Genomic DNA, 26,503 nt, shown 5'->3' with positions numbered 1-26,503 from the left:
TCTAGTTCTGTCTAATTGTACTATGTACTGTGTTTGGAAATTTTTTCAATAAAAATATTTTTCAAAAAAAAAAAAAAAAGCATTGAGCCGACGTATCTTGGGGAGTATTTGCGACGTGACTCTGAGCATGCGCGCGCATGCGCTGTTCGATAGTCAACTCATTTGCATGGGGTCACGGCTCATTTCAATACAACACGCCCACTGCCTGGATCATTTGAATTAGGCGGGCTTACGCCGGCCCATATACGCTACGCCGCCGTAACTTCGGGCGCAAGTTCTTTCTGAATACGCTACTGACTAAGTTACAGCAGCGTAGCGCATATGAGATGCGCTACGCCCGCCTAAAGATACGCAATTATTTCTGAATCCGGGACAATAAAAGTATAGAACACAAGCTGACAAAGTTACAAAAACAGCACAGGTTGAAAGACAGAAAATTATATAAGAAAAAGTACACAAGACAGACAAAAAAACAAAAACAAAGAATATGCTTGTCTATGTAAAAAGCATTACACCCGCCTAATTTTCATCTCAGAAGACTTGTAGGAATATTGGTGGCCTTTCCCAGATCCCCAGTTGATGCCATCTGAATCAGTATTGTGTACTCCAAGGTAATAATGCCCATTTAGGTTTGAGTCATGACATCCGGGTACCACCAAGCTCCTTTAAACTTCTCTGCACAGTGACTGGCATATGGATCATTATCTTGATCCTTAGTACTGAACTTATGACCATCGTGGTTCTTCATAGAGTCACCTGTCAATAAAACAAAGTATTCAACTTTCATGCCATTTAATGTTTGTTTTGCATTTTTGGATAATTGGACAGATTTCAGTCCCGGTAAAAGGTTTACAACACCTTGCTGGAGTGATATTTCCCCATTACTAAGGTAGCCGCAACAACTGCTAAACTTCTACCACTAACCAATTTGCGTTTTCCATATATTCCTGGGCATCCACTAGAGTGCAGGGGTTGAGGAAAGGTTTACCTTACCCTACAGTGCAGAGGTCTCCAAATTACAGTCCGCTACAGGATTGCATCTGGCCCATAACTAGGGTTAGGTTCCCCCCCATTGTTCTGCTTTATTTAAGTAATTTGTTTGCTAGGATTGCCAATGTCCTACCAACTGATTACAAGCTTGCCCAGCAGGACAGAATTTCCTCCATCCATACCTGCTCTGCCTCTGGGCTCCCACTTTGCTGCTGCACTGACTATATGCTGTAAACAATATAAGGATGAACCACTGATAGGGAATCTAAAGTAATAGGCCCGGAATCTGTGTGCCGGCGTATCGCATCTCATATGCGCTACACCAACGTAACATTGAGAGGCAAGCTGAGTATTCACAAAGCACTTGCTCCCATATTTACGCCGGCGTAACGTAAATAGGCCGGCGTAAGCCCACCTAATTCAAAGTAGGCAGGTAGTGGGCATGTTGTATTAAAATGAGTCGTGACCCCATGTAAATGCATGGCCGTACGAACGGCGCATGCGGGCGCATGCTCAGAATCACGTCGCATATACTCCCTAAGATACGCCGGCTCAATGCGTACGACGTGAACGTAACTTACGGCCAGCCCCATTCACGTACGACTTACGTAAACGACGTAAAATACAACGCTGTTCCCGCACCCATACCTTAACATGACTTACCCCTGCTTTATGAGGGGTAAACTTACGCCGGACGTACGCCTTACGTAAACGGCGTAGCTTACTGCGACGGGCGCAAGTACGTTCGTGAATCGGCGTATCTAGGTCATTTACATATTCGACGCGTAAATCAACGGAAGCGCCCCTAGCGGCCAGCGTAAATATGCACCCAAGATACGACGGCGTAGGAGACTTACGTCGGTCGCAGGAAGCCAAAATTCAGGCGTATCTTGTACTGTGAATACGGCACATAGATACGACGGTGCATCCTAGAACTTACGCAGCGTATCAACAGATACGTTGGCGTAAGTTCTCTCTGAATCCGGGCCATAGGGTTTCAGATGGGAATCTTGAGATGGGGGGCTTTAACCACTTCGTTACCGAGCCTGTTTTTCAGATTCAGTGTTTACGAGACTAAAACTGTTTTTTTTGCTAGAATATTACTTAAAACCCCCAAACATTATATATATTTTTTTTTCTAACACCCTAGAGAATAAAATGGCAGTCATTGCAATACTTTTTGTCACACCGTATTTGCGCAGCGGTCTTACAAGCGCACTTTTTTTGGAAAAAATTCACTTTTTTAAATTAAAAAATAACACAACAATAAATTTGGCCCAATTTTTTTATATATTGTGAAAGATAATGTTACGCCGAGTAAAATGATACCCAACATGTCACGCTTAAAAATTGCGCCCGCTCGTGGCATGGCGTCAAACTTTTACCCTTAAAAATCTCGATAGGCGACGTTTAAAAAATTCTACAGGTTGCATTTTTTGAGTTACAGAGTAGGCCAAAGGCTAAAATTATTGCTCTCGCTCTAACGATCGCGGCGATACCTCACTTGTGTGGTTTGAATACCGTTTTCATATTTCGGCGCTACTCGCGTATACGTTCGCTTCTACGCGCGAGCTCGTCGGGACGGGGCGCTTTAAAAAAAAATTTTTTTGCTTTTCGCATTTATTTTTAGTTATTTTACAATTTTTAACACTGAAATAAAAAAAAATTAAAAAATTATCACTTTTATTCCTATTACAAGGAATGTAAACATCCCTTGTAATAGAAAAAAGTATGACAGGTCCTCTTAAATATGAGATCTGGGGTCAAAAAGACCTCAGATCTCATATTTGGGCTTAAATGCAAAAAAAAAAAAAAATTTTGGAAATGTCATTTTTTCAAATGACAAAAAAAAAAAATGTCTCTTTAAGAGGCTGGGCGGGACTGACGTTTTGACGTCACTTCCGCCCAGCAGAGCTATGGGGGACGGGCGAAGGAGATTTTTCCTTCAGTCTCGTCCCCGCTCAGCTGCCGGATGGCCGCGATCTCCTCCGCCGCTACCGACGGCTCCGGTAAGCGGCGGAGGGCGCGGGACAGCGGCCGGAGGGGGGCCCCTCTCCCGCCACCGATAACGGCGATCTCGCGGCGAATCCGCCGCGGAGACCGCCGTTATCGTGTACAGGACCGTCGGCACTAAAGATGGATACCTCAGTTGTGACAGCAGCTGCTGCCGTTACTGAGATATCCATCTTTAAAAACAGGACGTCTTTTGACTATGGGCCAGTAAGCAAGTGGTTAATGGGGACTTTAATGCAAGGGGGGATTCCTAAGGGAGACTCTGATGTAAGGGAGGCTCTGGTGGAGACCATAATGAAAGGAAGAGCTCCCAAGGAGGAATCTGATGGGGACCGTGAACTAAGGAGGGACTCTGATGTGAGAGTGGACTTCTATAGTGGACTCTGATGTACAGGGGCTCTGATGGGTACCCTGATAAAGAGGGGCTCTGATGTGCACCCTGTTGAAAAGGAGGCTGTGATGGAGACCTGGATGTTAGGGGGGCGTGATTTTAAGAAAGAACTTTGTTTTACTAGAGTTATTTTTCTTTCCTGAATGATATCATGTGGATTCCAAAAAAAAGTAAAAAAGTATTTTTTTTTTTGATTATTTATTTATTTATAAAACTGTTTTTTTTTTTTGGACTGTGTAGCACTACCCCCGGATGAGCTGCTGGTTGTTTTGGGTGGCACGATTACCTCATGGCTCCCCCGAATTCCTAGGGGTGAATGATGCATATTGCATTTGGTAGAAGTAAAGGAATGTCCGCAACAGGTGCTCTTTGTTGTGCTCTTTATTACCCAGCCGGGTAAAAACAATAAACTTGTGGTGAGGAAAGTAAAGTTGAAGAAGAAAGGAGAACAGCAGATTCAGGTGTGATAATAGGAAACAGTCCTGCTCCCAAGCGTAACACTTCTCTGCGCCACTCCTGCCTGAGTGGGTTTGGTGTACCCGGACAGGCCTCTCTCACTGACCTGGCAGCCAGAGTATCACTCGAACATTTGTAGGATAAAGTCCCTGCCACAGACCCTCCTTAGTGAACTTGAACTTCGGGGGGACACCTCTGCCACAGGCCCTCTCTGACTTGTAGTTACGGAGGCAATCCTCCTTAGATAAATTACGCCTGGATCTCCTTCAACTTGTCGCTCAGGTACCGAATGACAGGTGATCAATCCTTCAGTGTCCGGCTACCTCGATCCCCGGTGGTTTGTCGAGGCCCTTTTGGATCGCCATCCTCTCAATGGTGCTCCTCAGACAGACTGCCCACCGAACAGCAATAACCGCTTGGGATCCTTAAAGGTGGGAACCCAGTCGCTCACTGGGTTCCCGTCGCTGTTCAGATGCTCCGGGCCAACATGGTCCCGGAACCAGGAACACTGCGTGGCACGCACGCCCCGGCCAGGTAGGCCATAACGCTGGGGCGCTGTGATGTGATCACCCTAAAGGTGGGTTCCACACTCGAAGGAGAAGACCCAGAACCAATGGCATCTGCCTCATAAATACCCCTCCCTAGCATGCACAGCAAGGCCAAGCCCTCCTGATTGGCTCCTGGGAAAGAGCACCCAAACCTTGACTCCACTGCTGCCACCTGCAGCACGGAAGTTGGAAGAACACCCCAATGCAACAGAAAAGCCTACAGCACAGCCAAGTTGAGACATAGACCCTGTTTTGCACTTAACAATTTGGATCAGAGTTTAACTACACTCTAATCTCCCTCTAAATTTAACTAGCACTGGTACTATAAAGTAACCAGGTGCTACACCTGTAATACTTGTAAAATTATATAGACCTCACGCTGAAAAGTTTGGAGACTCCTCCTGGTGCATTCTCCTTAAGAAACATGGAGCCTATTCTTCTTCAACGGTGATGAAACCCTAAATTCTCTTCTGCACGTTGCTTTAGGGTTGATATCCTCTCTGGGGTCTACAGTAACTCAGTGGGGGGATGTGTTATGCTTTACGTCATCCAATGCCTGAAAAGCATTTTGTGTGAAGTTTGCACAAATGTATAGCTACCACATGACCATAATTTGCTAATACCACTTCGGAAGAATGGGCCAATTGGAAAGTCCTGCTCAACTTCTAACAAACTAGCTAACAAAAATAGAGAGGTTACCAATGAACCAATGGGCCATCTACACTGATTATGTGATTCCTATGTATCCTATGTATGTATGCTCTATTTGGCATTTAGCCTGGTCATTGCACTCACTACAAAGGCAGCAATAACCGGCAGATTCTCCAAGCTTCTTCTGGATGATGCTGCTTAAACTGGAAGTCAATGCAATGTTTTCCCCATCAGTAGCAATATTTTAACCTTGACCAATGGGATTTGCCTTTTATGTCAATACATTGCAGTAATACCTCCCTTTATCTTTTGCAATTGGAAGCAGGGCATTCATGTCACGTGACCTTTTTTTTTACAAGATAATTTAATGGTACTTTTGCAATTTAGTTATTTACTTGACGTTGTATAACAAATACGTCAAGAGTTTTTTTTTACTGAATGGATACTGTGTTTACTCTGATGCCTTTACCTATGCTTTTAATCTGCAATGATCATAGGGGCAATAGTCTTGCAGGCCAGCCTAACCTTCCTATATCAAGTCAGAGACTGAAAGCTCAACTCCATGGAAAGTAAATATCCTCCCTTGCTGTTGGGTTACTCACTAAATTCCCATTTAGGCCCAGGGTACAGGAAAAGCAGTTTAACTTTATCCCCAGCTCACGTATGATCCAGCAGTGGACTGTTCTTTTGTGTCCTCACATCTAAGGCCCCGTACACACGAGAGGATTATCCGCTTGAAACGGTCCTCCGGACCGTTCCCGCGGATAAATCCTCTGGCGGATTTTGATCTGATGGTTGTACTAACCATCAGATCGAAATCCGCGTGGAATCCATCCGCGGTGACGTGTCGCACCGTTGCCGCGATGATGACGCGGCGACGTGCGCGACGCTGTAAGATAAAGACTTCCACGCATGCGTCGAATCATTACGACGCATGCGAGGGAGAGGAGCGGACGGATTGATCCGGTGAGTCTGTACAGACAACCGGATCAATCCGCTGGACAGGATTCCAGCGGATAGATTTCTTAGCATGCTAAGAAATTTTTATCCGCTGGAAATCCATCGGCCGGAAAAATATCCGCTCGGACGTACACACCACCGGATCTATCCGCTGGAACTGATCTGCGGATAAATCCCAGCGGATAGATCCGGTGGTGTGTACGAGGCCTAATGCAGGGCCATTGGTTGAAGCCAGATGACTTGTGCCACTGGAGCATAGGGGAGAAGAGGCTACGGAGACCAGTCCAGCAGTATGGAGAAGCCTGTGAGAGCTGAGGTTCAGTAAAAGTGCTTTTCTTGTTCCCCTAGACCACAGGTGTCAAACACAAGGCCCGTGGGCCAAATCCGGCCCTCCACGTCATTTCATGTGGCCCTCGCACCTCTCCTGCAGCTGCAGGAGAGCTCCATCCCTCCTCTGGTCCTACTCCAGACCCTTACTTTCTGCTTTCAATGCAATGCATCCAGCTTCTTCTAAGCAGCAGCACGGGGAAAGGGGGTGCAGTGTGATGTAAGGGAGAGTGGGGGACTCAACTTCTGATGGTGGGGTGGCTCTTGACATCTAATGTAAGGTGAGAGGATCATCTAACCTTACAGATACAGCCGGCCCTTTTGAGGGCAATCCTAATGCTGATGCGGCCCATGAGGAAATTGAGTTTGACACCCCTGCCCTAGATCTAATAACCTTTAAACCTTTTAGCAGGAATGTTGGTGTTCCCATTTTACACAGAAGACATGGGATAATCCCTTTACATACCCTGAATTTTTATTCTGGGGACCTCTCCCAGTTTGACACGCAAGAACAACTTCAGCAAAAGTCTTTCAGTGAGCATAAACATGAGATGACAAAACCACAATAACTGCCATTTCATGGATTCAGCGATCGATCTTCTGCAAGAAGTTCATTGATTGTCCCACTCTCTCATGTACAGAAAACCAAATGGTACTCTACTTTTATTCTTTACCTAGGGCTCAGTTCTAGGTTCAGAGTTCATACGCAAACCCAGCAGTGGGAATTGGACGCCATGCTTTGGAGGTGCACATGGTTAGGTACAGTTCTAAGTAGGGTTGTCCCGATACCGATACTATTATCGGTATCGGTACAGATACCGAGCATTTGCCTGAGTACCCCGGCAGTCAGTGTGATCGGTGCGGTGGGGGAGTTACAAGCACTGATCATCCTGTATAGATTTAAAAGTCTGACAGCCAGTCCTCTCTCTCAAACGCCCCCACGTGATCGGTGCTTCTCTCCCACACACGATCACCGCTGACTGTCCCCTATCCTCCTCCAGTCCCCCTCAGTTCTCTTTCGTGTCCCCCTCCATGCTGCTCCGTGTCCTCCTCCGTGCATCTGTCCCCCTCTCTCTTCTCCTGGTCCCCCTCCGTGCATCTGTCTCCCTCTCTCCTCCGTGTCCCCCTCCGTGCATCTGTCGCCCTATCTTCTTCTCTGTGCATCTGTCCCCCTCTCTTCTCCATGCATCTGTCCCCATCTCTTCTCCTCCACTGTGCTGCTAACCCCCCTCGGTATCTCAGGATGGGGAGCGGAGGTAGGAGCCGGTAAACCCGGCTCCTTTGTTTTCTGAATGGACAGAGCCAGTGATCACTTACTCTGTCCATTCACATAACTGAAACATCGTAACCTCCTGTGATTACGATGTCTCAGTTAATGAATGAAGAGAAGACGCTGTCTCCTCTCCATTCATTTTCAGTGCAGCGGAGGCTGCTGAGAAAGAGACTGGGGAATATGTGTCCTTAGTCCCTTTCCCTGTCTCAAAGGGGAGATGTCAGGGATCTGTTAAGACCCCTGATATCTCACCATAGCCCCCCAACAGGGCTGATAAAAAATAAATAAAAAATTGCAATCAATATTACATTTAAAAAAAAAAGTAATAATAAAAAATAAAAACACACTGATGCTGTCCCCACCCCCACCCTCTTAAAAAAAGAAAGCATTGTAAAAAAATAAAAAAAATAGTAAAAAATAACCAAACTAATTGTAAAAAAATAAAAATAAAATAAAAATAAAAAATACTGATACATGTGCCACTGTCACATGAGATTAAATAAAAGTATCGGTAATCGGTATTGACGAGTACTTAAAAAAGTATCGTTACTTGTACTCGCTATTAAAAAAGTGGTATCGAGACAACACTAGTTATAAGCTATCATTCAGAAACGTTTGCCTTATTTTTTTTTTAACAGAGATGTTTTATTGAAAGACAAAACAGCATTACAGCAGCACATGAACATGAGAGCGCAATGAGGGAAAAACAGCAATCACCGTAATACACAGCACCAATCGAAATCCCTAGCCACAACATACATTTAAATGAAGAGACACAAGCAGTCAATACCCATCTTGAGCCATAATGAACTAGCATCAGTTATACAGGTGCGTTACCCCCTTCAGGGATTCTGCATAGAGTGAGAGAACGGAGTACCTAAAAAGGGGGGGGGGGGTAGGCAGAAGCAGCTGTTATGTGATCACGAGCAGTGCACTAATAGGCCCCCTGGCCACAATCAGCCCCTAGCATCAATCCATCCAGACTAAACCTTATCAAACTTTGCAGGGCACTGTCTGCTCTCATAGGTGAGTCTGTAGAGAGGTAATACAGTATTTACAGAGAGGGTCCAGGACTCCACAGTAGGTGGTACCGCCGATTTCCATTTAAGAAGAATTTCTCTCCTGGCATAGAACACTCCTCCCACGTCTCATCGTCCAGGTTAGGTACGTCAGCCTTCCATTTCTCAAAATTGCGAGTCCACTTAGAGTCGTGAGCTACCGTCAGATAGAGGTAAAGGGAGGAGAGAGGTCGCCCCATAGTATTAGAAGTCAAGAGCCGCTCTACCGAGTCCGACTCCAGTGTAAGCCTGTTCGGAAACTGGGCCCCAAAGGCATGCCGAAGCTGCCAGTACCGGAAAGTCCATTTCGCTGGCAATGAGTATTGGGCCCTCATATCCTGGAAAGTCATAAGTCCACCATTTCTGACTATGTGTTTAAGGGTAGTTATCCCCCTACCAGCCCACACTGAGGGGTCAGACAGGGAGTGAAAATGAGGCAGTAGAGGATTGCCCCACAGTGGCATATGAGGGGAGATGTGGGAGGGCCTTTTATATATATCCCTAGCGTCCCTCCAGGCCCTAATCGTGGTCTTCATTGGGATTGTAACCGAGGGAGCAGCCTGCGGACCTCTAAATGCTACTGCGGGCGGCGTACAAACCCAAAATAGCCGCCTCCAGCGTGACCACCGGGTTCTGTCTAGGTTGGGCGAACCACCACCGGACAGTGACCAAAACGGCCGCCCAGTAATACACTTGGAAATTGGGGAGCGCCAAACCACCGCTGGAGAGGGGCAAATAAAACCACTTAAGCCCCGGACCAATATGCTGCCTAAAGACCCAAGGGGTTTTTACAGTTCGGGACTGCGTCGCTTTAACAGACAATTGCGCGGTCGTGCGACGTGGCTCCCAAACAAAATTGGCGTCCTTTTTTCCCCACAAATAGAGCTTTCTTTTGGTGGTATTTGATCACCTCTGCGGTTTTTATTTTTTGCGCTATAAACAAAAATAGAGCGACAATTTTGAAAAAAATGCAATATTTTTTACTTTTTGCTATAATAAATATCCCCCAAAAACATATATAAAAAAAAAAATTCCTCAGTTTAGGCCGATACGTATTCTTCTACCTATTTTTGGTAAAAAAAATCGCAATAATCGTTTATCGGTTGGTTTGCACAAAATTTATAGCGTTTACAAAATAGGGGATAGTTTTATGTGCATTTTTTTTTTTCTACTAATGGCGGCGATCAGCGATTTTTTTTCGTGACTGCGACATTATGGCGGACACTTCGGACAATTTTGACACATTTTTGGGACCATTGTCATTTTCACAGCAAAAAATGTATTTAAATTGCATTCTTTATTGTGAAAATGACAGTTGCAGTTTGGGAGTTAACCACAGGGGGCTCTGTAACATTTAGGGTTCACTGTGTGTGTTTACAACTGTAGGGGGGTGTGGCTGTAGGACTGACATCATCGATCGAGTCTCCCTAATAAAAGGAATTGCCGCGACGTCGTCCCGGATCGCTCCCAGAGGCTTAAGGACCGTCGCATGTACCGGGGGGTCCCGATCGGACCCCCGACCCAAGTCACGCAGAGGAAGTATAGGTACGTGCATGTGCCTGTCCGTGCCATTCTGCTGACGTATATTTACATGAGGTGGTCCTTAAGTGGATAATGTTTTCTTCGCAATCCTGGGAGACCTCCCGGCCCAAACAAAGGTCCCCAGCTGACCCTCTAGCTTCTTGAAAAAATCCCTGGGGAGATGAACAGGGGTATTTCTAAAAAAAGTACAAACATTTGGGCAAGAGCACCATCTCTAGCAGGTTAATCCTACCTACCGGTGTCAGTGAGAGCGAGCGCCACTCCGCACATTTGGTGGTGACCTGCCGCATGAGAGGCTGGAGGCAGGGCCGGACATACCATTGGGCTTGACTGGGCTCAAGCCCATGGGCCCCGCCCAATAGGGGGCCCCCTTTTAAAAAAAAAAAAAAAAATTTTTTTAGGGGTCCGGAGGTCCCCAGAGGCCCGGAGGCCCCCCGGGCCCCGGACGGCAACCCCCCTTTTTTTATTTATTTTTTATTAAAAAAAATGTTTTTTTTAATATATTTTTTATATATATAAAAATATATATATATATATATTTTTATATATATATATATATTTTATTATTATTATTATTATTAAAGGGCCCAGAGGTCTCCAGGGTCCCCGAATGGCAACCCCCTTTTTCTTTTAGGGGTCCGGAGGTCCCCAGGGGCCCCGGAAAAAAATGTTTTATATATATATATATATATAAAATATATATAAATAAATATATATATATATATATTTTATTATTATTATTATTATTAAAGGGCCCAGAGGTCTCCAGGGCCCCCGGATGGCAACCCCCCTTTTTTTATATATATATATATATTTTTTTTATTAAAGCGGAGTTCCAACCACAATTAGCATTTTTTAACTGTATGTCCCTTCATCCTGCATTTTTATAATATAAATCCGGTCACTTACTATTTTACAATCCGCCGCTGATCCGCATAGATATTCAAAAAAGATAGTTTATAAAACTATGTCTACACCGTTGTCATTTTGCTTGTGGCCATTGTGAAGCCTACAAGCATTTACTTCCTGGAAGTCTTGGATGGGGAGTGATAATTGGGTAACTGCATCCTGGGAAATTATGACACACATTTCCCAGGAGCATTAGAGGGAGATGATGTCAGAATCATAGGTGATTTCGTGGGACCGCATAGCAACAGGCATTTCCAAATGAGTTTTTTTTTTTAACTTTTTTAGGTCTAATGAGCACAATAATGAAAAAAAAATTGGGATGGAAACTGCACTTTAAAGGGCTCAGAGGTCCCCAGGGCCCCATGTGGCAACCCCCCCCCTTTTTTATTTATTTTTATAAATGTTTATTTTTTTATTTTTGTTTATATATATTTTTTTATTATTAAAGGGCCCCAGGGCCCCAGATGGCAACCTCCCTTTTTTTATGTATTTTTTATAAATGTTTATTTATTTTTTTATTTTTATTTTTTTTATTAAAGGGCCCAGAGGTTTCTTTTTTATTTTTATTAAAGGGTCCAGAGGTCCCCAGGGCCCCGGATGGCTACCCCCTTTTTTATATATATACAGTTCAGACCAAAAGTTTGGACACACCTTCTCATTCAAAGATTTTTCTTTATTTTCATGACTATGAAAATTGTAGATTCACACTGAAGGCATCAAAACTATGAATTATAACACATGTGGAATTATACATAACAAAAAAGTGTGTAACAAGTGAAAATATATTTCATATTCTAGGTTCTTCAAAGTAGCCACCTTTTGCTTTGATTACTGCTTGGTACACTCTTGGCATTCTCTTGATGAGCTTCAAGAGGTAGTCACCTGGCGCAGCACCCCATCACTCTCCTTCTTGGTCAAATAGCCCTTACACAGCCTGGAGGTGTGTTTGGGGTCATTGTCCTGTTGAAAAATAAATGATGGTCCAACTAAACGCAAACCGGATGGAATAGCATGCCGCTGCAAGATGCTGTGGTAGCCATGCTGGTTCAGTATGCCTTCAATTTTGATTAAATCCCCAACAGTGTCACCAGCAAAGCACCCCCACACCATCACACCTCCTCCTCCATGCTTCACGGTGGGAACCAGGCATGTAGAGTCCATCCGTTCACCTTTTCTGCATCACATGTCCATTCCTTGTGTTCTTTAGCCCAAACAAGTCTCTTCTGCTTGTTGCCTTTCTTTAGCAGTGGTTTCCTAGCAGATATTCTACCATGAAGGCCTGATTCACACAGTCTCCTCTTACCAGTTCTAGAGATGTGTCTGCTGCAAAAGGTGGAAGAACCTAGAATATGAAATCTATTTTCAGTTGTTTCATACTTTTTTGTTATGTATAATTCCACATGTGTTACTTCATCATTTTGATGCCTTCAGTGTGAATCTACAATTTTCATAGTCATGAAAATAAAGAAAACTCTTTAAATGAGAAGGTGTGTCCAAACTTTTGGTCTGTACTGTATATATATTTTTCTTTATTTCTTATTTTTTTGTAAAGGCCCCCCCCCCCGCTTCTCAATTTGCGGCAGCCCCCCGCTTCTCAATTTCAGAGGGCAGCACGCCCACCCCGGTTCTCTGCTCCAGGGGGTCAATGCCTTAAGCTGTGTAAGGGGTAGAGTTGCCACCTTTTCTTCAAGCCAAACACGAACACTTTAGCACATTTTTTTCCATAGTATACACAATAGAATTATAAAAGACCTGGGGCACCTTTGGGTGCCTCAAGGAGAGTGGTAATGCAGCGCGCTGTGGCAAACAGTGGGTGTGGCCAAACTGCTCTTGCTGACATTATGGCTCCCCCTCAGTGATGCCAAACCTGCCCCCAGACAGCGGCCCGCATCTCCCGAATGGCAACAGATTTTTGTGTGACTACCTCAGTTACTTGAGGAGCCACAGCCCAGTCTAAATAATGTGTCCGGGTTTCAGGCAGACTGAAACCCGGACACAAGATCCCAAACCCAAACTGTCCGGGTGATTCCTGGACAGGTGGCAACCCTAGTAAGGGGCCCTAAAATTCCTGATGGCGGCCCTGCGCATACCTCCCAACACGCATAGATTCTGCGGGACTTTCCCGCACAGACAGCTTCTTCCCGCAGTCCTGTGAAAGGCTTAATTTTCCCGCACTGCAAGAGGAGGCAGCACGGAAGCAGGAGGAACCGGAGCGGTGTGTGGAGGACTGTGGCTGCTGAAGGGAAGAAAGCCAACAGCCGGGCTAATGACAGTCTGTGGCCCCCGCTGTCGGCACAGGTGAGAGGCACTCCCCCCGCTCAACAACTGCAAAACCCCCCCAGGAGGAACCGGAGTGGTGTGTGGATGTCTGCTGAAGGGAAGAGAGCCGACACATTCCGTGCACAGGTGAGAGGCACCCCCCCCTCAACAACTTCCATTGGCCCCCCCCCGCTCAACAACTATGCCCCCCCCCCCTCGCTCAACATCTTCGACCCCCCCCCCCCAATTCTCGGCTCCAGGGGGCCCCTTCAACACTTAAGCCCAGGGGCCCCCACCACCCTAAGTCCTGCCCTGGCTGGAGGTTCCGAGCCACAAAGTCCCCCAAAGTCGCAGTGATCCTGATCCCTAGATATTTGATTTCCTCCACCCATTTAAGCTGCGTCTGGGAGTTAGAATTAGCAGGGGAGGGATGGAGTGAAAAGAGTTCCGATTTGTCCCAATTAATGCGCACTCCAGAGAATCCGCCAAAGCGGTCAAATTGGGCCAGATCTCTGCTGAGGGAGGTGGACGAATTAGCCAGGTAGAGTAGGGCATCGTCTGCATGAAGAGAATTTTTTTTGTGGATAGCGCCAACCCGTATTCCCTGTATTTCCCCGTCCACTCTAATAAGGGCGGCCAGGGGCTCTATGGCCAGGGCGAACAGGCCCGGAGAGAGGGGACAGCCCTGCCTCGTGTCACGGCCCAGTGGGAACGGTTCCGAGAGGCAAGCATTGGTGCAGACCCTTGCCTGGGGGGCCGCGTAAAGTAGTTTTACCCATGAAATTAATCTGGTGCCAAAACCAAATTTAGCAAGGACCGCCCACAAGTACCTCCACTCAACAGAGTCGAAGGCCTTTTCGGGAGGGAGGGAGGCCACCAGAGTCTGTCCCGCAGCGTCCGCCCTGGCTATGTGGGTAAAGAGTCTCCTGAGGTTTACGTCGGTGCCTCTGCCTGGCATGAAACCCGTTTGATCAGGGTGCACCAATTCCGAAATGACCGTGTTCAGTCTATTGGCCAGGACCTTAGCCAGCAGTTTAGCATCGACGTTCAGTAATGAAATAGGCCTATAGGAGGGGCACAGGGAGGGGTCCTTACCCGGCTTTGGAATTACAACGATAACTGCATCACCCATGGAGAGAGGGAGGGAATGCAAGCGCCCAGCAGCAGCCAGCATCTCCTGCAGCCTAACGACTAAGATGTCCGGGTATTGCTTATAAAGCTCTACAGGCAGACCGTCAGGTCCAGGGGTCTTGCCCGGTTGCATGACTTTAAGTGCTTTAAGTATCTCGTCCAGAGAGATAGACCTGTCGAGGCCATCCCTGTATTTGTCGGTCAGGACAGGAACATCAACCTCATCAAGGAAGGTAGCTAATTCGTCATCCCTGAAGGTCACATGCAATGTATATAGCCTTTGATAGTACGTGGCAAAGCAGCGGTTGATCTCCTCTGAAGTGTAGAGGAGATCCCCGTCCGGTCCAAGGATATGGGGGATGGCAATGCCACCCGACCGCTCTCTAGAGAACCAAGCGAGGAGCCTACCCGACCGCTTCCCCTGCTCAAATATACATTGGGACTGAGCAAGCAGCTTTTTTTGAGTCAGGGAAGTGCGAAGAGACAGAACCTCTCTGGTCAGAGACTGCAGTCTGATGTAGTGTTGGGGGTCCCGTGAGCGAACATAGAGTGCCTCCTGCGCAGTGGCAGCATCTTCAGCTGCAACAAAAGCAGAACGCCTCTCCCTTCTGACCCTAGCTATAATGGCCTGATACTGACCTCTTGTAAAGGCTTTGAAAGCCTCCCAAACTACCATCAGGGAGGCCGTGCCCGGATTAGTAGCCCAAAACCTCTCCAGCACCCCTGTGAATTGGGATTCCACATCCTGATCCGAGATCCAAAACCTCGAGAGTCTCCAAAGCCTGCTCGGGGATCCCTAGTCACCAAGCTCACTAACAGGGGAGCATGGTCTGAGATGCCTCTAGGCAGTATCCTGACCTCCCTGACCCTGGACAGAACCGAGTGTCCAGCAAACACCAGATCTATGTGGGAGAAGGAGGCATATGAGGCAGAATGGCAGGTGAAGGCCCGCGCCTGAGGGTGTCTCCACCGCCAGACGTCAGTCAAGCCGTAGGCCTCAGCCCAGGCGGTCAAACCTGGGGAGGAGGGACCCGCACCCGCCATCCTGTCAATGCTCGGATCAGGGGCCATGTTAAAATCACCCAGCAGAATCATGTGATCTGAGGCAAAATCCGCCAAAATGGCCGTTATCTTGTTCAGATACAAACCCACAATAGACCAGGTCTGAGATAGGATTCTGGCATTAATAACAATGTATCTACCGTCCGGGTCCAGCGCCAAACGTTTGCCTTATTTAATACATACCTGCATTACCGCTCTTGAAGTTTCCCAGCTCCAGCTTGTATTTTTCATCCTCTCCCAAAACTTTGAATGACTTGTACGTGGCATGTTGTTTTGTGTTCTCAAAATCCTGCAGATCAACACGAAGCTCCCAAGTGCCTGTAGTGTGAAGTAACAGACAAATTATGTAATGTTGCCCAGAGAGAGTTATTATAAAGTCAGTTCATCTAAAACTGACGGTACAGTGGTTGGTAGATGCTGGAGTGTTAAAGTGACAACCCATATCCTTATCCACTTCCAGGTCGGTCAATGGACAAATGACGTCCGGGAAGTGGCTGTGAAATCCTGACTGGACGTCTATTGATGTCCTGCAGGATTTCATGCCGGCGCGCGCCCGTGGGGGCGCGCAGTGCGGCGATCGATGATGCGGGGTGTCAGTCTGACACCCTGCATCTCCGATCTCGGTAAAGAGCCTCCGGCGGAGGCTCTTTACCACGTGAACAGCCGTGTTCAATCACGGCTGATCACGATGTAAACAGGAAGAGCCGTTGATGGCTCTTCCTCACTCGCGTCTGACAGACGCGAGTAGAGAAGAGACGATCGGCGGCTCTTCTGACAGGGGGGGTTTGCGCTGATTGTTTATCAGCGCAGCCCCCCTCTGGATGCCCACACTGGACCACCAGGGAAGCCCACACTGGACCACCAGGGAAGGGCAAAAAAAAAAAGAATAGATGCCAATCAGTGCCCAAATGGGCACTGACTGGCAACATGGACCCCTCAGTGTCAATCAGTGCCACCCCTCAGTGTCCATCAGTGCCATCCTCAGTGTCCATCAGTGCCACCCCACAGTGTCCATCAGTGCCCCCCCACAGTGCCCATCCATGCCCAGTGCCCACCTATCAGTGCCCATCTGTGCCACCCATAAGTACCCATCAGTGCCACCCATAAGTGCCGCCCATGAGTGCTCATCTGTGCCGCCTATGAGTGCCCATCAGTGCAGCATACCAGCGCTGCCTATCAGTGCCCATCAGTGCCTCCTCATCGGTGCCCATCAATGACGCCTCACCGGTGCCCATCAGTGCCACCTCATCGGTGCCCATCAGTGCCACCTCATCGGTGCCCGTAATCGAAGTAGAAAACATACTTATTTACCCAAAAAATTTACAGAAAAAATAAAAACATATTTTTTTCAACAATTTCTGTCTTTTTTTAGTTGTTGCGCAAAAAATAAAAATAGCAGAGGTGATCAAATACCACCAAAAGAAAGCTTTATTTGTGGGAACAAAATGATAAAAAAATAGTTTGGGTACAATGTAGCATGACCGCGCAATTGTCATTCAAAGTGCGACAGCGCTGAAAGCTGAAAATTGGCTTGGGCAGGAAGGTGCGTAAGTGCCTAGTATGGAAATGGTTAATCTCCAAAAAGAATCCATACACATCCACTATATAGCCCTATAATTTTTTCATTAACCGTTTAGCGACCAGCGCACGCATCTTTACGTCTACACAATGGCACAGGCAGGTAAATGGGCGTACCTGTACGTCCCTTTGAATTTGCCGCCCACCGCATGCCCTGTGAGTGCGCTTGCGGGTCCCAGGGACTCGATGTTCCCGGGCGGAAGAATACGTATCGGCCTAAACTGAGAAAAAATAGTTTTTTTAAATTGGGGATATTTATTATAGCAAAAAATACAAAATATTGTTTTTTTTTCAAAATTGTCGCTCTATTTTTGTTTATAGAGCAAAAAATTAAAACCGCAGAGGTGATCAAGTACCACAAAAAAAAACAGCTCTATTTGTGGAGAAAAAAAGGACATCAATGATCGGAAGCGTCCTCCCAATCTTTACTAGATACTGGAAGCTGTCTATGGTCACTGTGCTAGCAGTGCGTAGTGAACGTGCTCTTTGCACAAAGCCATGCATGGATACTTATGTGTGGCATATTGGCATTAAATCCCACCCTCTTTGCTACTGCACAATTTCATTAAATACACCTTTAATTCCTAATCTTTATGATAGAAATCATGACATGAAAATAATCACAGGCATATTACTAAGCCTTTGTAAGATAACATTTTCTAAGGGTGTAAATAAGGACTAATAAATATAAACTATATTACCTAAAGATGTTATTTTATGGAGATTGTCATTTCCCAGCCAAAACTCATTCAAGCGACTGCCAAACCCTTCCTTGTAGGCATGCCAGTCCCGAAAGAAGCTGACTGATCCATCCCAACGACGCTGGAACACCTGCATAGATAATCATACAGATTGGGTGCTGCATGTATTTATTTATTACTTTGGGGCATAAACTAAACACACTTTAGTTACAGCAGACTCATATTTAACTACTTCTAGTCTGGACCAATTCTGAAGGGAAACCCCAAATAAAGGTGGTGGTGGGAGGGGGGTGGTACTCCCTTCCCCACCTAAAAAAGTAATCCAGCAGCTTTTTATGTGCTAGGACTACTTTTACTTTGTAGGGAATTGGTGGCACATTATTTTCTGCAATGATGACCAGGCTATCAGCCTTCCTGCCCAAGGACATTTATATATGTTCGGCAGATGGGAAGCGGTTAAAATGCACACCAAGCAAGAATCAGTAGAGCACTAAATTAAAAAATCATTTGGTGGGTTTACAGGAAAGTGAGAACCCAAGGTGCTCATCTCCAATGCAGCAATGTTTTTCTAGCAGTCAGGAGGCAGGGCAATGACACATAGCTAGATTCAGGTAGGCAGGCGTATCGTTGCGGCGGCGTAGTGTATCGTGTTTACACTACGCCGCCGTAAGTTAGCGAGGCAAGTACATGATTCACAAAGTACTTGCCTGCTAAGTTACGGCGGCGTAGCGTAAATCGGGCGCCTAATTCAAATTTAGCTGAGGGAGCATGTTTTATGGTAATGGGGGGTGACCTTACGTGATTGACGTATTTTACAAACGGCGCATGCGCCGTCCGCCCACATATCCCAGTGTGCATTGCGGCAAAGTACGCCGCACGGTCCTATTGGTTTCGACGTGGACGTAAATGACGTAAAATATTCGAATTTTGACGCGGGAACGACGGCCATACTTAACATTACTATTCCAGCTATTTAATGGAATAACTTTAGGCCTGATAATGCGTTACGTAAATGGCATATCTTTACTGCGTCGGCTGGGCGTACGTTAGTGAATAGGCGTATCTAGTGATTTACATATTCTACGCCGACCGCAATGGAAGCGCCACCTAGCGGTCAGCCTAAAAATTACACTTTAGGATACGACGGTGTAAGACACTTACGCTGCTCGTATCTGAGCCTAATTTAAGCGTATCTGGTTTCCAGAATATGTTTAAATTAGCGCCCGCGCAAATTCAGACTTAGGCCGGCGTAAGTCTTTCTGAATCCACCTAACAGTCTGTATAATTACACCTGGCATGCAGACAGTGTGCAGCGAGGGGTGAAAAGGCTATGGGGGTACCTGAATCACTTTCCAAAACTTTGGCAGGTAAAACAGTTCCAGTGCACCTGATCTGTTTTAATGGTGTATTTAGCTATTCGGCTGTAGTCACCTTTAGCGACAAATTATTTAAATATATATTCAATATATGGCCCACTACTGTATATCCAAAGGTTACAGTCTCAATGCATTTCGTGGCCATTAATGCTGCTTCCTCCGTAGCCTAATATGAAGGGGTCTATAGTGAACAAAGAATAGTAAAAACTGCAAATATATACATTTATTCAATAAAATTATTCAATAAATATATATACTGTAGATGGAGTTTTTACAATTCCAAGAGATCCTATACTAAGCTCTGAGGAAGCGGCATTAATGACTGCGAAACACGTTGATACTGCAAACTTTGGATATTGGAGACCATACGTTGAAGATCTACATGCTCAGTCTGCAACTATAATTGTTTTCTATGATAACAGGAGTGTGACATACAATATGGAGTGGTGAACAAAATTCTCACAATATGTGTTTTCCCATATTTTTATGCTTCTGGGTAAAAAACATTTTGGATGTTCTAATACATTTTGTTATACTTTTTTTTATATACAAATGGGTTTTGTTTCTTGGTGTGGTGCCTTAAAAGGTCATGTCTGTATAACTTTGTTATTTGAACCAAATGTTGGGATGTGGCACCCACTGACCACCTATAGTACCTCTAAATATAAATGATATATGGTTATACTCACTATCCATCCGCCTCCATCTGTATGCATATCACAGAGGACTTTCAGCGGCTGCTTGCCATCTGGGTATATGGTGTACCAGTCACTCAGCACTTCTCCATGATTCTGAAGTTCTTTGCAATTTCTGGCAACTGAGCGAGAAAATTCAAACTTAAACTGTACAGCATGGTGAGAAAATAGTTTTAGTGGTTTTAATTGCTGGTTTTGCCTATAGAAATGCATTGTGTGGTCATTATAGAAGGAGAGCTACTCTTTCCGTATTCTTCATCGTAATCCATGCAGCTACAAATGCGTAGCAACATGGTGACAACTACACCGCAAGAGGAAAAAGCTGCTTCCTTCCAATCCCATTTAGGCAAACCTGGCATATTGTAACATGGGCTGTCAAAACAGCTGACCCTCCACTGCCCTGGTTGTTGAGAGTAAAATACCTTTGTTTATTCCTTATTTAGGGCATGTCTTAATACATATATGCATGTACATACATACAGAGGACAGAAGAGGCACATACCTCCCTACTGTCCCTGATTTTGAGGGACTGTCCCTGATTTGGAACAAAGTCCCTCTGTCCTCCTCATTTGTCCCTCATTTTGGTCTCAGGTCTCAGTTAAATATTTGTATATAAAATAAACGTTTTAGCTTAAAATCAGGGGAAATCGTGGGTGCGCGATATACGCCGATCCTCCTCAGAGACAGCCGATCCTCGCTGTCTCTGAGCGCCGCTGACAAAGCCCGACAAAGACCGAGCCGAGTGTACTGCGCACTCGGCTAGGCTCGGCCACGCTCTGCTCCGCCCGCAGCCACGCGAGAGGAGCCGAGAGAACCCTAGAGAAGCCGAGAGGAGCCGAACACACCGGAAATCTGGCTCTGCACAGCTCGACCGAGGCGCCAAAATCAACGCTGCAAACCCCGGCAGACGGACAATGACAAGGCTGGACGGACCAGCAGACGGACGCGATGGACACCGACAAGGCTGGACAGACCCCGCGCAAGGCCGCAGACGGACGCCGGACAAGGCCGCCGATGGACGCCTGGCAAGACAGCAGACGGACACTGACAAGGCTGGACGGACCCCGCGCAAGGCCGCAGACGAACGCCGGACAAGGCCGCAGACGGACGCCGGACAAGGCCACCGATGGATGCCGACAGCAGACAGACACCGACAAGGCTGAGCATCCAAAAAGTAATTTTTTTCCCTAAACTTCCCTTCTCAGGTTGGGGTGCGCGCTATACGCCGGCATGCGGTAAATGCCGATAAATACAGTATTTCCCAGTTCTAAACCTTGCATCCAATTTCTAAAAGTAAAAAAACACTTGTGGGTTTAACTAATCTTTTTTTTTTGTTTAATTCTCCTTTAAGAGGGTGTGGTTGGGGTGTGTCCTATGCCTACATACTTTTGCTAATAGGTGTCCCTCTCAAATAGTTGGGAGTTATGGAAGCATAATAATATGACACAAGATTAAAAGTCCCAAATACAGAAAATGCACCTTTAAAGTGGACTTTTACCCATTTGAATATCAATTTCACTTCTGCCTCCTTCCCCTATCACAGGCCTGAGTATTTTATGGTGTACTATTGGCACCGGGTTCCTCCTGCAGGGGGCAACAGCCCACATACTGCTATTGCATCTGGATCTTACTAATTACTGCAAGGATTTATGTTTATTTTACTTTATTTTATTGATTCTTCCATTATATATATGTGCAATTCAGTCTGATTTACCTCTGTAGGTGCCGGACCTAGATACTTGTTCTGTACATTTGTCTTTTTTCCACAGAGGGCAATCGCCTAGGCACCAGCCTTACTTCTCATTTATTCTGTAATTGCATATTGTTATGGTTGTTGTATAGAGGCATAAGCCTCCCCTTTTTGACATCTACGTATATTACTGCCATCTAGGGTACTACACACACCCATACTGAGTAGCACTATACTGCTTCATATAGTGTACAGTTTTGCATGTATGCGTACACATGTTATAACATCATTAGAGCACTTTAAGTGTAGCTGCTAGCCCACAGAGCCCGCGTACACTATTCCCCTTGGACATTGGGGCCCACACCCACTTACGGCCCTACCAGCCCACTAGGGACCACAGCACCCACGTTGGGGCCATCTGACACCTGTTTCTGCCCCAGGTAGACTACCCATAGGGCATATAGGAGGCAGGGGTCTACTTAGGCAGCGCCACCACCCTATCCATACACCTACCACATCTGACCCTTTAGCTGTCCCTGTCCAGCCCACGTGAGGTCAATGAAAAACTAGAAATTCCTGGAACCAGGCCAGTCAGTCAACAAGCTGGCAGCCACGCTTCTACCCTCATTGGTCCATTGGTTGCCATGATGGCGAAGGTTGCAATTATGCAATTTTGGATCAGCTTCTGCCTTATAGGATGTGAAGCGTCGTCCCTCTAGAGATATGATGCGGGTGAGGACATGTGGAGAGGTGTTGCCAGATCCCGCTCTCCACTCCACCGGTAAGGGACCCCCACTAGTTGGTCTTAGCCTATGTTCATGTTTGCATGTGTGTATCCACAAAAAAATCTGGGGAAAAAAGTCCTCAACTTTTTTTTTTGAAAGACCCGCATGGTACAGCATGGTGCTGCAGCACTACACAGTTTTGCACATGGAAACACGCCATGTTTTATGATGTGTGGGAATGCCATTTAGGGATTATTGGTACCTCGTGGATCTGCTAAAGAGCAGCATTTTGGGAACACACATGATAATGCACGCATTCCCAAACCACATACCTATATATGTGAACCTACACATAACTTGTTTTGCTGCAGGAGTGATGTCACACGCCAGGGGAGTGTATAACATCAAAGAAAATATATAAATACTGGTTGGGCCGTCCACAACAGTCCCAGTATCTCATGTGGCCCCTTGGGAAAATTAATTGCCCACCCTTGCTCTAACGTAATTGTATAATTTTAGATTTTTAGGCCTGTGTTTTAAACTATTCTTTTATATCTGTGTTTTACTGTCTATACACAATTTGTGTTACACAAATAAACTATTAAAGTATATGCAAACTCAACTAAAATCTCCTGTAAGACATTATAACATGCTAATGTAATTTCGACTTTCACTTTCATCATATTTAAATTTGCCCTTTTTAGTAAAATAGCACCTGGTAGCCCTGCCATGAAGGCGCCTTCTATTATAGGGTGACAACCCTCAGTCCCTGTCTCCTTATTGTGTTCCTTTGTTGTCACCATTTCACACACAGTTCTGATGGAGTCTACAAGTAGTTGTTTCAGCACACAGACAAGGCTCGCTGTTACCACCAACAGGAGAACTACCCTGGGAATTGTCATGCTGCCATCACTGGGATGCATGTGGATTGAAAGTGGCTACAAATAGAGTACAGCTGATCAGCAGCATTGAGATGAAGGATGAAAACATATTTTTTTAATAAAAAAATTGTCAGTGGTTTGTTATATTCAGTGTCGTTCAATTAGGTTTTATATCTACATTACTACATGGGGACTCATTACACAGAATTCAGCAAGCAATGGGTTTTGTAGGAAAATAACACATCACAATTTGCTCGCTTTCAGACTGTGTTTCTCTGATTGAAACTTCCGACTGCAGACTCTCATAAGTGAGTAAGCTGGAGGAGGGAAGGTGGAAAAGTCACTGCTCTGACTCACTTAGTTGTAGATGTAAATCTCAGCCTGAGCTGTTGAACACTTATGCCTAGTACACACGACCGGGATTCCCGACGGGAAAAGCTCTCCTCGCAATTTTCCCGTTAGAAAACCGGGTCGTGTGTACGGGGCATTACAGTTTTTTTCTTAAGGCATGCAGGTAAGAAGAAAAAAAAAAAGCCCTAAATGCTGGCTTAAAATTAGAAAACGAAAAATGTATATGCAATAACGCCTCTTTCACCTTAACCTGGTTGTTGACTCCAATGGGTCCATGGATTTGATTGCATTGGTGTTGTTCCATGGTCTTTTCACCTCTATGGGGATGGGTGGCAGGTGGCATCGCTCTATTTTTTTTTTCTTTTTTTGCTGCCCTGTGAAAGGGCCCTAAAATGTGTATGGAGCTGTCCAGCAGCCATGTTCTGGTCTTGACAGGCGGCTAAAGCAAGTTAAAGATGCAACTAAACCTCCTGCTTTTGCCACCCAACAGTGCCCATTTGAAAGGGGCCTAAACTGGCTAAAAAAATTACATTTCATTTTTAGTCTTGATCAAAATAAACAAAGAATATATATACAAAAACACTATTCATTGCCTTTAATATTACTGAACGTCAATGTATTACCTACCATATAATGGACCAGGTTCACTCCTCTCTCCTTTCTCCCCTAATAATAAAGAGAAAATTTCTTACATAAACAGTCCAGAATTTTTTAAAAAAGAGGGAAAAAAGAGTTCTAAACACGCATAAAGAAATTAAAAACTTCTCACCTAGTGTAGTAAAAAAAAAAAAAAAAAATCTGGTAAACAGATTATGGCCTCTTTCACACTTGTACGACTTGGGACTGCAAAGTCGTATGACAAGTGGTCCCCCATGATTTCCAATGACTACCATTAATTTAAGTATGACCTCAAGTGGTGCCGACTTCAAAGCAGTCTGACTTTGATGCGAGTTACACAAGCATTTCCTGAAATTACTTCAAAATCGCAGCCGCGAAATCCAGTAAAATCGCTGCAAAATTGCATGACTTTGAAGTCATGGTAGTGTGAAAGGAGCCTAAGACCCCAGGGTTTAAACTCACAGCAGGTCCTAAACCCCCAGCAGTTATACCCAACTAAGTATGTACAGTGGAGAAGGACTCACAAGATAAGTTCTTTAGGGCTTGTTTACACTAGCGGTTGAGAAGTGGAAAAAGTTGAGCAACGTTTTATTTGCCGCAACTTCATTGTTTATATTTTTATCAAAACAATTGGGTAATATATTGCATTTGTGTGACCGTCACCTAAGATTAACTTCAATGTATTTTTTACCAAAATGTTGTCCTTGATAAACCGTTCCATAAATATTGCGTGGCGTAACAAATTGTAGATACCACTATTTTCTTCACCAGGGTGTCTGCTTTCAGAAAATTTAAAATGTTTGGGGCTTTTAACTAATCTTCAGACCTGATTTTTTAAACGTGTGTGCAAAGTCGCTTTTGGCAGTGAAAGCTTTTAAGGTCCACATTAAATGGTTGACCACTGGAGGGTTGCTGGCAGGAATTTATTGCTGATACACAGCATTGGGGAGGATGTGTATTTTTTTTCCCTTACATTTCTTCAGTTACTACCTGGTTTCCAAGCCTACATCCCAAGGGTCTTCAGGAGGGAGGGAGGGATTTGCTGAGCTAAGCACACCCTTCGGCCTGCATGACTGAGCTAAGGGCAGATAGATTCCAGGAACTAAATGCTACACGAATCCCCTGCCCTTACTCAAGATGGCAGCACTCAAATGCTAGGGATTGTTTTTCAAAGTGATTTCTCAGCAAAATAAAGCATGGGGACGTGGATGGATGCGTTTGCTTTGAATAACAAAAATGAATTGAACAAAGTTTTTGGGGTGTGGTGCACAAATACAGTGTAGTTCCACTTTTAGAAGAATTTAAGATTTTCCTCTAACCACATTTACTCTTGTTTATAAATGATCGATTTGACACAAACCTTTCTGCCCTGGTGGACCAGGAATTCCTGGCTCTCCAATTTGTCCTGATAGTCATGTTGGTAAGCCAAACAAAAAAGTAGAAAGAGAAAAAAAGATATCAGCAGTGGAATATAAACAATAATCACAGAATGTTAAATTGGTACTAAATGTTTTAAAGTTCAGCAGGGACCAGCTAAATTTGGAACCATGTGTGGCCACTTGGAAATTCCGACAACAAAACCGTGGATTTTTTTCCAACGGATGTTGGCTCAAACTTGTCTTGCATACACACGGTCGCACAAATGTTGCCGGAAATTCCGAGCTCCAAGAACGCGGTGACGTACAAGACGTACGACGGCACTATTAAAGGAAAGTTCAATACCAGTTGTGTTAGTAGAAGTTAGGTGCTTTTCAGTCCGTTACAGCGTGATGAATGTGCTATCTCTATTACGAACGCTAATTTTACCAGACCAAGCACTTACGTCTCGAACTTGATTCAGAGTATGCATGGAATTTAGTGCGTCAGAATTGTCCATACACGATCGGGATCGGAATTTCCGAGAACTGATTTTGTTGTTGGAAAATTTGAGAACAAGCTCTCAAATTTTTGTTGTCGGAAATTCCGACAGCAAATGTCCGATGGAGCCTACAGACGGTCGGAATTTCTGACAACAAGCTCCCATGGAAAATTTGTTGTCAGAAATTCCGACCGTGTGTACACGGCATTACAGTCACTTTCTGTTGAATGGGCTTGCTGGAATGTTCTTTCTCAATTACAGTTGAACCTCGGATTACGAGCATAATCCGTTCCAGGAGTATGCTCGTAATCCAAAGTACTCGCATATCAAAGCAAGTTTTCCCATTGAAGTCAATGGAAATGAAAATAATTTGTTCCGCATTGACTTCAATGGGATGCAAAACCGAATGCGGCCAGAGAGTGCCGAAAATGTCCGAAAAGGCCCGAGGACACTTTGGCTT

General features: G+C 45.3%; 1 pseudogene; it reads right to left on the bottom strand.

The window, feature by feature from the left end:
• Window positions 1-303: 303 nt before the first annotated feature.
• The window catches only part of LOC120914021, a 33,899-nt pseudogene continuing 7,699 nt past the window's right edge, over window positions 304-26,503 (bottom strand).

Source organism: Rana temporaria, chromosome 9, assembly GCF_905171775.1.
Source record: "Rana temporaria chromosome 9, aRanTem1.1, whole genome shotgun sequence".
In the NCBI taxonomy this organism is placed as follows: Eukaryota; Metazoa; Chordata; class Amphibia; order Anura; family Ranidae; genus Rana; species Rana temporaria.
Note: the sequence above shows the minus strand (reverse complement) of the source record. Positions and strands in the feature narration are given on the sequence as shown.